Below are 15,224 nucleotides of genomic sequence, written 5' to 3' on the forward strand. Positions count from 1 at the left end.
CCCTGGCCACCCAAGTACGCTCCTTAACAGAGCAAACTGCTCCCCTCCCGGGAGGTGCCACCGCTCTCACTTCTGTCCAAGTGCATGTTTCCCCAGAGTCCATGGTCCCGCTAGCCTGTCCAGAAAGGTATTCAGGTGACCCGCAGAAGTATCAAACCTTTCTGACCCAATGTCAGCTCCATTTCCTCACTAAACCTACGGCATTCCGGTCAACCCAGGCTAGGACGGACTTTGTCATTTCTTACCTCACAGGGGATGCAGCGGCTTGGGCAAATCCCTTGGTGCAAAGGGATGATGCAGTATTGTATAGTTTGGATGAATTCCAAACCGAGTTTGGTAAGATCTTTAATCACCGAGCTGCCGCTATGTGTAAAGATAGGGAGCTACTTACTTTACACCAAGGTAATAAGGAGTTAGTTACATTTGCGACTCAATTTAATAGGCTGGTGGCAGAGACAGAGTGGCCCCGGGATAAAAGGATGTCACTCTTTTATCAGGGCCTATGCGACGAGCTAAAGGACCAGATTGCACAGGTCGATCCTCAACCCTAGATTGTCCTGCAATGATAGACCTAGCACTATGCCTTGATCATCGTCAAGCGGAGCGACGGGGAGATAAGAAGCGAGGGGACTCTCGTCCAATAGCCAGGTTAGACCAGATGCACATAACTCGTGCCCCGGAAAAGTCAGGCGGGGACGAGCCTATGCAGATCAGATCAGTCCGGGGGCCACTCACCATGGACGAAAAAGAACGGCGGCGTAAGGAGGGCCTGTGTTTGTACTGCGGAATCACAGGGCATTTCGTTAAAGACTGGCCTGCAAAACCCAAAGCACAGGGAAACGTATCGTCTCGGCGGTTGTAGGGGTCCTATAGCCAAGCCCAGGGAAGGAAGTTACCCCAGTCATAGACTTTGTGAATTATGCCCCCACATCACTTTTCCAGGATCCTTGCATTTCCTGGGGCGGGAGGTTAGGGTGGCTCTACTCTATATACCGGTGCAATGGGTAACTTTATGGTAATTTCATACGCTGCCAAGTTAGGAGTGCCCCTGTGTAAGAAAAGGGGACCAGAACCAGTAAGGGTTGTGGACGAAACCGCTTTGTATTCAGGCCCCATAACCCATTGCACTCAACCCTTGACACTATGTTGTCAACAGAATCATAGAGAAGAAATCAGGTTTGATCTTATAGCAGATCCGCAATTTGGCGTAGTCCTTGGTTTACCATGGTTTTCAAAACACAATCCCCTGGTGGATTGGTCCAAAGGTACAATATCCATGTCCTCTCCACACTGTCGCTCACACTGTACAGCAGTGATCCAGCCCATGTCCTTGGTTCAGGAACCTACTGTCACAATCATAGAGGCATCAGATCTAAGTAACTTGCCTCCAGAGTACCAAGGGTTCAAGGATGTATTCAGCAAAAAGTCAGCTGAAACATTACCACCCCATCGGCCATTTGATTGCCGCATAGATCTAGAACCAGGTGCAGTATTACCCTGTAGTCGCGTGTATGCCCTAACCGAGGATGAGACAGAACATCTTAAAGAGTATATCGATACAAATCTGAAAAACGGCTTCATCCGACACTCCAACTCGCCTGTCTCGTCGCCAGTTTTCTTCGTACCGAAGAAAACGGGTGACTTGAGAACATGTATTGATTACAGAGGGATTAATCGTATTACGATTAAAAACCAGTATCCCTTACCTTTGATCCCGGTATTGCTGGATCAAGTGCGAAACGCAACTGTGTATGCAAAATTGGATCTTCGAGGGGCTTATCACCTGGTGCGAGTGCGGGCTGGAGATGAATGGAAAACAGCATTCAGAACCAAATTTGGCCTGTACGAGTACCAGGTGATGCCATTCGGATTATGTAATGCCCCAGCAGCGTTTCAGAACTTTCTTGATGAAGTGCTACGCGAATACCTGGATGTATTTGCAGTGGTCTATATTAATGATATATTGATATATTCTACCAGCAAGGAGGAACACGTAAAACATGTCAGGGCAGTGTTACTGCGACTTCGAGAACACAACTTATTCGCTAAACTCGAGAAATGCGAATTTCACCGCAGCATGGTAGAGTACTTGGGGTACTTCCTGACCCCATCCGCGGTGCAGATGGACCAAAAAAAGGTACAGGCGGTGGTTGACTGGCCGGCTCCTACATCCATGAAGGAAATACAGTCCTTTCTAGGTTTTGCCAATTTTTACTGGCCTTTTATTAAGGACTTCTCTGAACTGGTGACACCCATCACGACGTTGCTCAAGAAAGGGAAGGCGTTTGTATGGGATAAAGCTGCTGAACAAGGTTTTCAGTGATTGAAATCAGCTTTTATGTCCGCACCTGTGCTACGACATCCTGACCTGAGCCAGCCATTTTTGGTTGAAACTGACGCCTCGAGCTATGCATTAGGAGCGGTACTATCCCAGAGAGACCCCAAGACAGGGTTACTACACCCTGTGGCGTACTATTCCCGAAAACTACTACCGGCGGAGATTAATTACAGCATAGCCGACCGAGAACTATTGGCGTTGAAGGCAGCATTTGACGAATGGCGACACTACCTGTTGGGAGCTCGTCATACGGTTACGGTCATGACAGACCATGGGAATTTGCAATTTATTAAAACCGCAAAAACACTTAGCCCTGGTCAATTACGGTGGGCAATGTTCTTTTCGAGTTTTGACTTCTTGATTACGTATCGGCCAGCAACCAACAACATGAAGGCTGATATCTTGCCTCGATATCCGGAGCCTGAGGATAAAGGCATAGGTGAGGCTCGTCCAATAGTTCCGGCTACCCGGATAGTTGGGTTAGTAGGTAGACCTAACATCTTTGATGATGTATTAAAGGCCATGTCTGCCCAAGAATTGCAGAATTGGTGCTCTAGAGGCCCGCAACATACTTTGGTAGACGGTATCCCGTACTATGCTAAAGCTTTATACTTACCTACACTAGCACTGAGAAAGGAAGTAATACATTGGTGCCACGATACCACTTTAGCCGGGCATCCCGGTATTACAAAAACTCAGCAGAATGTGGCCAGACATTTCTGGTGGCCCACGTTGCTTCGCGACGTACGGGTCCACGTATTGGCATGTAGCACGTGCAGTAGACAAAAAGCTAGCCACCAGAAACCAGAGGGTTTACTCCAGCCGTTACTAATCCCGCCACCTCATTTGCATAAAATCACAATGGATTTGATCGTAGACTTACCACCAGTGCAAAAGTACTCCTCTATCCTGGTTGTTGTAGACTCTCTCACAAAAATGAGCCACTTCATTCCGTGTATTGGAGTTCCCACTGCAGGCGAATTGGCAGAATTGTTCCTACACCAAGTGGTTCATCTACACGGTTTACCCACACGTGTTATCACAGACAGAGGCCTTCAATTCACCTCACGATTTTGGCGAGCATTTTGTCGACTAATCGGAATGGAGGTCAGTCTATCATCCGGTTATCACCCGGAGACGGATGGCCAAACCGAACGGGCGAATCAGGGTCTGGAGCAGTACTTACGTTGTAATGCAACTAATACTGAGACATCGTGGGTCCAATACGTTTGGATGGCTGAAGTGGCATACAACAACACATTGCATAATTCCACCAAGCATAGGCCTTTCTTTGGTGCTTATGGATACCATCCTCGAGTATTGCCCAGAAGATTGGGCGATCATTCAACACACCTACCCACCTTATTGGGGCGTCCGGCTCATGCACAACAAATCTGGGGGAATATCCAGGTACATTTAGATGCCGCAAAAATATCATATAAGCATTATGCAGATAAAAGAAGGGGTGCAAATCCCCAGTATAAACAGGGCGCTAGAGTCTGGTTATCTACCCGAAATATTAAACTATCTGGACCACGCAAATTACAGCCCAGGTTTTTAGGTCCTTTTACTATTTCGGATGTGATTAGTCCAGTGGCAGTGAGGCTGGCATTACCCCACCAAATGAAAATTCACCCCACCTTCCATGTATCCCTATTGAAACCAGTCCAACCATCCATTCGTACTGAGAAGCCACCACCTATAATAGTACAAGGGCATCCTGAATAGGAGGTCCAAGCCATTCTGAATTCACAGCGTCGCACAGATTGGCTGTACTACTTGGTAGACTGGGTGGGGTATGGTCCTGAGGAACGTTCCTGGGAGCCTGCACACAATGTGCATGCTCCTAGATTGTTGAAGAAAATTCATGAAAATCATCCTGGGAAACCCAAACCCGAGTCCTTCCGTGTGGGGGGAGTACTGTCAGGGTGCAGGGTGTTATCAGGGGTGGTCAGGGCTCAGTGAGGGGCGCTGAGTGCAGAACAACAGAACATAAAACAAGACAACCCCTAAGGAACAGTCTCCAGCCTTATAGGAGGCTTCTCTGTCCTTTTTGCAGGCAGAAAAGCCTACAGACCACAATTCCCAGCAGCCTCCAGGCTGGGAACTACTTTTTCACTCCCAGGTTGGGAGGGGCTCATGCAGACGCACGCGCAAGGGACAAAGGCACGGGGCTTGTGCTTAAGCACCCGACCGGAATGGACGCACCTTCCAGAGCTCCTGCCGACGGGGATCACGCGAGGGGCCACGCCCCAAGGAACAAGCATTCCGGCCCCTCGCCCCAAGCAGTTAAGTACAGCAAAGCTCCTGCGATCCAACCGATGTTGGAAATAGACGCGCAGCTACGGGGGGAGGACGCGCAAGCCAAGAGAAAGCATTGGGGTTCCCAAGCCGCTGAGGGGCACGCGCAGGGGGCACCACCCAGCCACATCACGTCCCCTGCTGAGGGCAAAGCTAAGTGCCTAACCTTGTTCCGTTGTATTTAATCAATGCCGATTTCGGCCAGCATGCAGCACTAAGACCAACGTGCGCAGCGCCTTGTTTACAAGCATACTTTCAGCCACGTGCAGCAAACTTTGGCAGCACGGAGAGCGCTCTGATCACAGCCACGTGCAGCAAACTTTGGCAGCATGTATCGCTTTAGATTTCAAGCCATGTGCGGCAAAACTTGGCAGCATGATGGATTTTATCCCTTTTAAGCCACGTGCGGCGAACTTGGCCCACACGTTCTGACTCTCCTATCATAGCTGGGTGCTACGCCCATCGCTGCACAATTACTGTTTGGCAGTACTAAGCTCCACAAACAAATTAACCCTTAACGTGCATGTGCTTGCACTAACCAAACCCAGGGGTGGAGTGCCATATTCTTGTGTGTCTGTTGCTCGTATTGTGCCTGTGTGAGGTAACACAGGTCACTAATGCTAAAACTCTCTTGCAGCATTTGAACTGCTCCGAGCTCCAGACCTGAGAGTGCGCAGGCAGGAGGCCAGCACTCACCCACAGAGCAAAGTGCCTCTTTTGTATCAAAAGTTATTGTAAAGCAGAGTGTGTACGTGTGGGGGCTATAGTGTTTATATTATTGTTGTTTTTTCCCATATGTCCCCTTGCCTGACCACTTCCCCTTTCCTAACCCTCAATCTGGTTACCCTCTGTTCGAGACCTATACAACCAACGAGATCCTAACCCTCTTTCCCTGCTGGTGTCTCGGAGGCCTGTGTAAGCGTTGTCTTGCAGGTGCCCAGACCGTAGTGGGGGTAGTTGGTTCTCGCCACTCCTGCACCTGGAATTTGGAGCCGTGACAGTATTGCTTGGGCATCACTTACATCTCTCTAGTACAGTCGAATTGTGTTGCATTGCTGTCTGTGTTGAAACTATGCCTTTTGCCTACCTTTTCGGAAAGTTGAAACTGGGTGTGTTTTGCATTGCTGTCTGTGTTGAAACTAGGCCTTTTCCCTCTTTTTTAGGAAAGTCGAATCTGGGTCTTGCAATGTGCTAGCCCCCTTCCCCTGTACTCCCCCTCCACTGCACCTGCACTCCCTGTAGTGCATTGCCTTACTGCCCCTGTGCTCCTCCTTCTATGTGAACCCCCTCTGGTGCTTCCTGTGGTGCTCGGCAGATGGCTGTGCTTCCTCACTTTCCCCTCCCTCCTCTTTGCACCCTCTATGGTGCTCTCAATCTCTCCCATCTTCTCTGACGGCTACTCTATCTCCTATCCTATCCCTCTTACTAAGTCTGGAAGGAAGATGCTCAAGCAGGATATCCTGGTCTCCAACCCAGGCTTCCCTATCACGGATACCTACATCAGTGCTTCCTCCAGGCAGACTCTCACCAACATCCTCTTTGTCGTTCCCTCTCCTAACCATTGAACCCATCATATGGTCTCGGCTCTCTCCTATCTCCTCCTGTCCCATTAATGGTGGCACTCGGTGGGAAGCCCTCTTGACCTCCTTCCACTCCTCCAAGACCATCATTAACGTATATCTGAATGACACTGTCTTGGTCCAAGGCCCTCAGTCCAATCTCCTCCTTTTCGATAGGCGCCCCCCATGTCTTATCAACTTCCTTCCTTCTCCTGCTACTCCTACTAGCGCCTCTCTGGCTCCTCTGCCACCTCCTTTTTCCGCTGCCTCTGTGGCACTTTCCTCATCCTCTCTGGGTACTATGTCACCTCCTTCTACCACCTCTGCCCACTGTCGGGCCCCTCTACCACTTCCGCTGGGTATACCTCATGCCTCTACCCCACCACGGAAGTCTTTGAAATGTGGCAACCTGCTCCACGTCACTATTCTCAACTCTCGCTCTGCTGTCAAACACTCCTCTGACATCTGCCACCCCCTCGAAGACATGGTTCACGGTCAGCTCTATCACATGTTTTGACACGCTTCTCCCTAATGGCTACAAGGTCCTCTCTAAAAGCATCATAAATGTCCTGGAGGTGGAGTAGCTCTGATCGTACTGATGTGGGTCCCTGCTTCTGTCATTCCTATGCAGGCCTTCTCCTCTTTGAATGCCTGGTCTGCAGGCTTTCTAACTCTCCTGGCCTCTCTCTGACTGTGACCATGATCTAAAGGCCACCTGGCCAGGTTGCCCTCTCTGAGTGGGCTGGCCTCTCCTATTCTCTCCTTGTCTCTACCTCTCAACTTCTCCTCTGAGACCTCAACATCCATTGGGATGCTTTTAATCCCTCCTCTGGGCTCTTCCACAACCTCTGTGACACTCTCTCTCTCCTACTATTCTACCCTCTCGTCCAACATACTCTGTCGGGCACATCTTGGATGTTGTCATCTCCTCAGACATCCCCCCTCTCAAATCCTCCCCCCTCTCCTCGCTCTTGGACTGGCCACTTTCTGCTCTTCTCTCAACTGAAACTCTCTGTCCCCCAGGCTAATCCCACCCCAGTACTACCACCTACCTTCTCGGTCATTTGGCCGATGATGCGTGTGTCAGTGGATGCCTTTGACGCTACTTTCTCTGCTCCTCCTATGACTGCAGCTGACTTACACTCTTACACAGCCCTCTCTAACTTGCATCTTTCTATCTCCAACACTCTGGACATCTGTGCCCTGTCATGAGAATCCATCTGAAGCCTACCTCCAAGTGCAACTGTTGGTATGACTCAGACCTCGCCGCCTTGAAACGCAGGTGCATGGTGGCTGAAGGGAAATGGAGGGCATTGAGCACCTCCTCTGACAAACTGGCCTGCCGCCTGCTCCCAAGACAAAACAGAGTTTCTGTCCTGTCCAAGAGAAGAGTCCACATCCACACCAGCGTCTTTAAGGCCTCTAACAACACGTCCAAACTCTTTAAAATCTTCAAGGAGCTCGCCAATCCTTCTGCAGTCTCCACCTCCCCTGTTCCCTCCCAGTCCCTCTGTACAGCACTGGCTTCTCACCTCACGACATGACATCCTGTCCTCTCTCTCCTCTGCCTCTCCCTCTACCTCTCCTGGCCTCCCTCTGACCGCCTTTCCCACTTCTTCTCCTTTCTCCTCTTTCTCTCCAACTGTGCCTGACGATGTTTCTAGAAAAGTCTGGTCTATGAAAGTGTCATCCAAACAGGGTCCCCCTGCTCCTCCAGAACCATCAAGGACCACATTGACACCCTCGCTCAAGCCTTGGACAATTTCTGCAATCGCTCTTTTGCCACTGGAACTTTCCCCTCTATCCTCAAGCACTCACTTGTGAACCCCCTCCTTAATAAGTCTTCTGCCAGTCCTACCTGTCTGACAAACTATTGCCAGATCTCTATCACTCCTTTCCCAGCAAAACTCCTGGAAAAGCTGGCCATCTCCCGTATACTCTCCACACCAAATCTGTTGGGTGTCTCCATGGAACTGCTCTCCTTCTTGACCTTTCCTCTGCTTTTGACATGGTCAATCACGCCATCCTGATAAATCGACTCAGGGAGAACCTGGGCTTCACAGATCAGGCCCTGGAGTAGTTAACCTCCTTCCTCCTCGTCTAACTTGGGTTCTTTCCCTCCATCACCTCCCTCTCCTCATGTGGTGTTCTCCAGGGCTCTAACCTCTCAACATGGCTCTTCAATGTCTACTTAACCCCTTTGGTCCATCTGATCGCTACCTTCTCCTCTAACTTTCAGTGTTATGCCGATGACGCTCAGCTCTCTTTGAGACTGCCCTCAGCCTCCTCACTCGCTCATTCCTGACTCTCTATCCATCTATTCAGGATTGGTGCGCTTCCAATGATCGCTGCCTTAATGCCAGTAAGACTGAGATCCTTCTCATTGGGACCCCTGCTCCCGCTTTCCCTCTTTAACTCTGGCCGCCCTCCTTGGGCCCTCTTCCTTCGCCTTCCTGTGAGGCAAAAAACATTGATGTCATCTTCGACTCCACTCTCTCCTTCTTGCCAAGAAAGCCTGCTATCAGCTGCACCTCCTCAGAAGTATTCTTCCTTTTCTCACTTTCCCCCACAAGCTCACTGTTAACAGAGCTCAAGTCCTTCCTTTTCACCTCTGCTTTCTCTCTCTCTCTGCCCTGCTGACCCTCCTGTCTGCTGCACTGACTGGTTGCTTGGCTCCCCCAGAGTCTCACTGGGTATCAGGATCCTCCGTGACCAGTCCCCCATGCACTGCCTCCGGGCCTACCATGCACTTAGGGGCTGTAACTGTAACCCCTAGTCCCCTGCCTCAATGTACTTACCCAGAGCCGCACTTCCCTGGCTGCTCATCCTCAGAGCACAGCTGCTGTGATGGCACTTCCCCCTTCCCTCTCCCTAGCACTTCCCCTTCTTCCTCCCCCTGCACTTTGCGTTGTTTGCCCTTGCACAATCTGAATAACACAAGGCCTAGTAAGATAGTTTGTCCTCCCTGTGCCCCCACCCCTTGTCTTGTTGCGCCTAGGAACACTTGTGTACAGGAACATTATAAATGACTTATCATACCATATCATTTCCCTCACAGTAATTCACAGCTCAAGGTAATACCTTAGCAGATAGTGCAGTTTGTTCGACGGCCTTAAACGGGCCCCTGGCTCCTAATGATATTCTTGTTTGTGTTTCTGTCCCACAGTCACTGATCACTTCCATTTCCAGCCTGGCAATCCTCCAAGACCAAGCCCCCAAAGCCAAAAAGGTGACCTGGACTCAATGTTACTGTAAGTTGGGAGAGGACTATCTGTGGCATTCCCCAGATGGCTGCCTGTTGGCACCCAAGGCACTATTCCTCTAATTGGACCATGAAGCTCATGGCTTAGGCCATTCAGGCAAACATTGTATGATTGCTCAATTAAATCGAGATTAGATGGCCCCTGGTTTAGCCTCTATGGCTCAAGGTTATTGTGAGAACTGTGTTATATGTCTGACAAACAATTTTGGGAGAGCGGTACCCACAAGGCTGTGTGCATATCCAGTACCAGAGTGTTCCTTTCTGCACATGCAGATAGACTTCATGCAGCTCCCCACCTGCATGAATTTTACTTATTGTTTAGTGATGGTAGATGTATTCTCTGGGTGGGCAGAGGCCTACCCGTGTAGAAAGGCAGGCACTATTACAGTGGCACAAACATTGTTGGCAGAGTTTTATCCCGATTTTATCTGTCCCTTAGTAAAGACAGCCATCAGGCATCTATTTTACTGGTCAGATCATTAACGAAGGGTGCAAAGCTCTAAGAATAGCTCAACAGTTCCACTGCGCTTAGCAGCCCTGGTCTAGCGTGCATGTAGAACACCCTAATGGGGACCTCAAGTTAAGGTTGTCTAAAGTGTGTAAAGACACAGGGCTAAAATGGCCCCAGGCATTGCCCCTGGCTCTGTTTACCACATGCAATAATCCCCAGCGGAAACACAAACAGTCTGCACATGAAATCCTCACAGATCGCCCCATGAGAATGAGAACTGCACTCCCAGCAGTCCCCAAAGTTTGCCTATAGAGGATGATACTTTACTCCAATACTGTTGTATGTTGATTAAAACTGTTCGATCTCTCGATGCTCAGGTTTGTGAAGCACTGCCTGAACCAGCTACTTAATCCTGCTACCATTTATAATCAGGAGACTGGGTCCTGGTGAAGGTCTATCAGCAGAAATCTGTGCTCCAGCCCATGTTGCACGGCCCATTTCTGGTCCGCCTAACTAAGCACACCACAGTTAAATGTGCCAGTATCATGGCCTTGATTCATGCAGCACACTGTTGCAACATTGTCACTCCTGCCAATGACACCACCTCCGCTTTGACCGATCTTCCTAGGCGTAGCTCCAGTCCCACCGCGAGCACCGACTCCTCCACCAGTGATGCCGCTGGCATTTGCCAATGTCAGACCCTTCCAGCAGTGCTGGAACAGAATGGCTAGTACCACAGGACGAGGCTGTGGTCCTCGAACCCAAAGTGTGCTCATATGCTGAATCAGGACCCCACAGCTTCTGAACCTCTTCCACATAGTAATGACCCTCCTGGAGCTATTACTAAGGCTCCTTCACCAGTCGGTTGAAGCTCCACAGGGAAAATCCCAGTTCAAGCATCACTGCTGGCATACCGCCTCAAGTACCCCCCTGGATCTCACAACGCAGTGTCCAAAAGGTACGTGTTGCGACAGAGCACCTGAGAACCAGTAGCTCTGAACAAAGAGGCAAATGGCCAGGTCACTCACTCCTAGATTTGTGTCCTCCAAAAAAGTGGCAAATGGCCAGGTCACTTGCCCCTAGATTTGTCCCCTCAACGACGGTGAATCCCATTGAGGTGGCAGTGTACTGGCTAAGTAGGAGCCACCACTGTTGGCTCACAGATATATGCAAGTTATGGTCCCTGCTGTTATCACTTGCTGGTCATTTTCTTTGTTTTAATGACCATCATATACACGTGACTGTGGTACTTTGGATATCAGTAGTTGGAACTTTTAGCTGGAACTTCCATTTATGAACTAAGAAATTCTTTGTTCAGTACCTGATTCGTGTTGCAACTTTTGAACAGTGACACATACCTTGCTGCAACTTCACAGAGCTGAAAGCTCTGGCCTGGCAAGTTTATATCACCTGTGCCCCGCACATCACCTGACAGAACTTTGTCTTTTAGCCACAAACATTTGCTCTGGTGCCAGGACTTGATTCCTGAACCTGGAAATCTGATGTTTGGCCCTAGTGTACACTATGGGGGTCATTATAAGTTTTGCGGTTTGAGAAAAGTGACATTAAAAGTGGCGGTAATTCTATTTCCGCTATTTTTCCTGCACTGCAAAACTATAAGTTTGCCATTGGGGGTCACTGATTTACCTCCAACCAAGAGCTGGAGGTAAATAAGGAACCCACCAACAAAAAAACAGCTGTCATTACCGGCACCAGTATTACCAGTAATGCCAGCAATTCCCCCCATGGAGTCCAATGTGTGAGGAGCCAGGAAATAGACGCGGACACAGGGGATTCATGGTTTTGGTCAAGAACCTTTATTAAAATAAAATTGTGTTAGGAAATGCCTCTCTGTTCCTGCTTTAAGAGGTGATTCCCTATCTAAAACCAAAACTAACGGAAAATGCTCTATGTCCAAAGTACTATTCTGGCCCTCACATTTTAAAAATCAACTCTAAGGTAAAAAAGGGAAAATGTCTTTGGCCTTTAGTAGTGCACAAATGTTCAAAAAGAAAATGCGCAACTCCAACACAAAAGTTCCAGAGGGTAGTTCCCTTCCCCTGAATTTCTCCTTACTCTGTTTTATATTCACAAATATCAGTTCCTTGAGTTTCCCTTGATCAACAACGCAACAGGTACATAAAACAACTTGGCTCTTAGTTTTTATCTTGTTAAGATACCCAGTGTACTCTCCTGCTAGGTTTTCTCTCTTCTTTAATATATTTCCACAGCCGAGGCAAATTGATTATCAGTGCGTGTCAGACTGTTCCACTGCTAATGTCCTCTGGTATAGGGTGCTACTGGTCTAGTGAATGGGACTAATATGTTTAAATAGGTATAAAGAATCCCTATTAACATGAAAACATCCTACTCCACCAACGGGGATATAAATATATGTAATACAATAAAGAGCAAGATGATACGTGTTGTTTACTTGCCTCCAACCCCCTCACACAGGAACTCTATAAGGTTTTCCAGCATCACTAGTCCTGAAAAAATGGACCGTCTGCTATAACTGATTTACACAAATGTATAACAAGTTTATTATTCAAATAATTCAAACTGAATTTAAACAAAAACACTACCCTCACCTAACACAGTGTACTAAACATTAAAAAACAAATATAAAACAATTATAAAACATCAGATAACTTATTTATACGACACAGAAGATATCACATAACACACAAAAAAAATCTCAATGTGTCACTAAAACAACAAGCATCCCAACATGTTTCTGTTCTTAACTGCCCAGTTCAGGCGAACATTCTTCAGGGGATAAATTTAAAAGCATCCACTAATCTCTTCCACACCGTGTTGAAAGGGTAGATTCAGGCACCCAAGAGGGTAAAAGGAAAACAACCTCCAAGCCTGTAAAAATAAAGGAAAGGAGAAACCTAATGAGTTCCAAAGAGGGAAGGAAGTACTACAAAATGTAAATGGAGGCATGGCACAGGGATTATGCCACACTCACAAGGGTCCCAAAGGGCACCCGCAGATTTACCTTTAAATGGTGAAACTTCAAAGCACGTCACAGGATGACAAATTTGCTGGTTTCCCTCCAAATGAGAAATCAATACTTCAACAAAGCGTCACAGTCCGCTAGAGTATCGCCACACCTAAGTAAGACAAAACCAATACACAGAGACCACATGCTCTGTTATTGTCATGATCTCTGCTTCCAAAAGGTCAGGGTTTTCCCAACTCCCTTGGAAGCAGATCCATAACCCAGGTTCCGAGTGCCAACCAGTCCCAATTGGGACCTTTTGGACCCAGTTCTGGCGCCAGTGGCACCAGGCTCATAAATATGCCCAGTCCCAGCGCTGGAAGCGCCAGGCTCATAATGCTTGGGTGGACTTACCTGCAGCAGACCATGCTGCTTACTTGCCTGCCAGTTGAGCCTCTGATCCTCTTCTGTTTGGAACTACTTTTCCTGTTGGGTGGGGCAGGAGCCACTCCCTAGGTTCAGAACACTGGAACTCTTCTGGAAAGCAGGAACTCTTTTCTTACCTAGGCGTGGCTGTGGAAGGAGACACCTAAGCACTACAGGGGGCTATTTAAACCACACCCGATGGATGAATCTTGCTTTGCGTTATTCTGCATCCTCTGCAGCAGAACGCTCATCGTGTCTTCTGCATCTGATCCTGGGCCTAAGGAAAAAGGCTTACCATCCTGAATCCAGTCTTCAGCAACACCTATAAAGACAAGAAAGAACAGGTTAGCATTACGGTCTTCAGTGACAGCGCTTCACTTACCTGGTCCATCGGCTGTCACCAACGCCTCGTGCTGCATTCCGGCATCTGAAAGACAAAGGCTTACCTACTCTTCGTGCGCTCCGGAGGTCTTCGCACTGCATTCCGGCATCTGAAAGACAAAAGCTTACCAACTCTTCGCACGCTCCGCAGGCCTTCGGCGCTGCATCCCGCATCTGAAAGACAAAACAAGGTGCGTTTAAAGACATTGGGGAACTTTAATACTCACGTGCCATTACTCCTTTCCACATCTAACCCAGTGGGTATTCCGGCACCCTGCAGCCGCTCCGAACTTGTACCTGCAAAATAAAAAGACAGTTAGAGCGCATCGTGAAGCAGGCAACAAGCGCTTACTTACGTGCTTCCAGGCGCTTCTATTCATCACACGGGCTCCATCTTCAACTCACTTCAGCCCGTCATCCGCCATCGCCGGAACCCTGCAAAACAAGAGACATCATTACTAAAGACTTTTAAAGACATTAGAATTACTCGAAACTTACCGTTCGTGCAGTAAACGACGGACAGCAGTCCTCTGAAGTCAAGAGGCCTGCTCCCCTTATCCAGTGAAGAAACTGGTTACAGCACCCTGCCCCGAGGCAGATGGAGAGCACGGCGTTCACTTACCTAAGGTGAGAGCGTTAACCTTTGGGGTTCTACAGGAGAAGAGAAAGGGAAGAAGAGAGAGACATTCAATAACCCAGTTCATTAATCCCATATTTTCTATCTGCAGACATCTTACCCTTCGAGTCAGACATACAGTGCACAGAGGTCCAGCCCAAAGAGCCAGCCATGTGTTACACATCACCTTTGAAGATACGGTATACGCCCAGTCAAGACCGGCGCCTCTACGGGAATCAGGTGAGCGTTACAGTTATATCCAGAAATCACACTGGCTTCAATACCACTGCACATAAAATCAAGGCTCCAAATAACAAAGTGAATTACCTCCACAAATGTAGGGATCAAGACTGCAATTCACAATTCAGTAATGGACAAGTTGAAATGGAAACATCCATACGATCAAGCAATAAAGTACAGAGTCAATCTGGAAAGCAATGGGAACATAACAGTAAACACCATTTATCTGGCATTACCAAAACCTCAGCTAACAACATGCTGTCAACATGCACTAGAGGGCAAACAGAAGGGGGTGCTTATATTTCACACACGTGAGGAGACCATGCATTATCTAATGTGTAAAGACAACTACTCAGCGTCCATGCTGTCCAACCTCCACAACGTAAAAGAAACGCAGAAAATGGATAGCCACACAACATGTGTAAAATAAGTGTAAAATAAAGTACCCCAACCACCAAATAATGCAAAAGGTGTCCCGACATGGAGACAATATCAAGCACAGAGTCACATCCAAAGGCGAAATGCTGGTAGCGTGCTCACCTATACACACGGCGGGGTTTATTCACTCCACTTGCAGCATTCAAACATACTCGGCCGGCACTCGATTCAGAGGAGCCATGGCTGCTGCACAATCTCAAAGCGTCTATGGTTGCGCAGCAACACAAAGAAAGGACTCTGTTAAAGCGTCTATGGTTGTGCGGCA

Source organism: Ambystoma mexicanum, chromosome 2q, assembly GCF_040938575.1.
Source record: "Ambystoma mexicanum isolate Mex_15411 chromosome 2q, UKY_AmexF1_1, whole genome shotgun sequence".
NCBI classification, from domain to species: Eukaryota; Metazoa; Chordata; class Amphibia; order Caudata; family Ambystomatidae; genus Ambystoma; species Ambystoma mexicanum.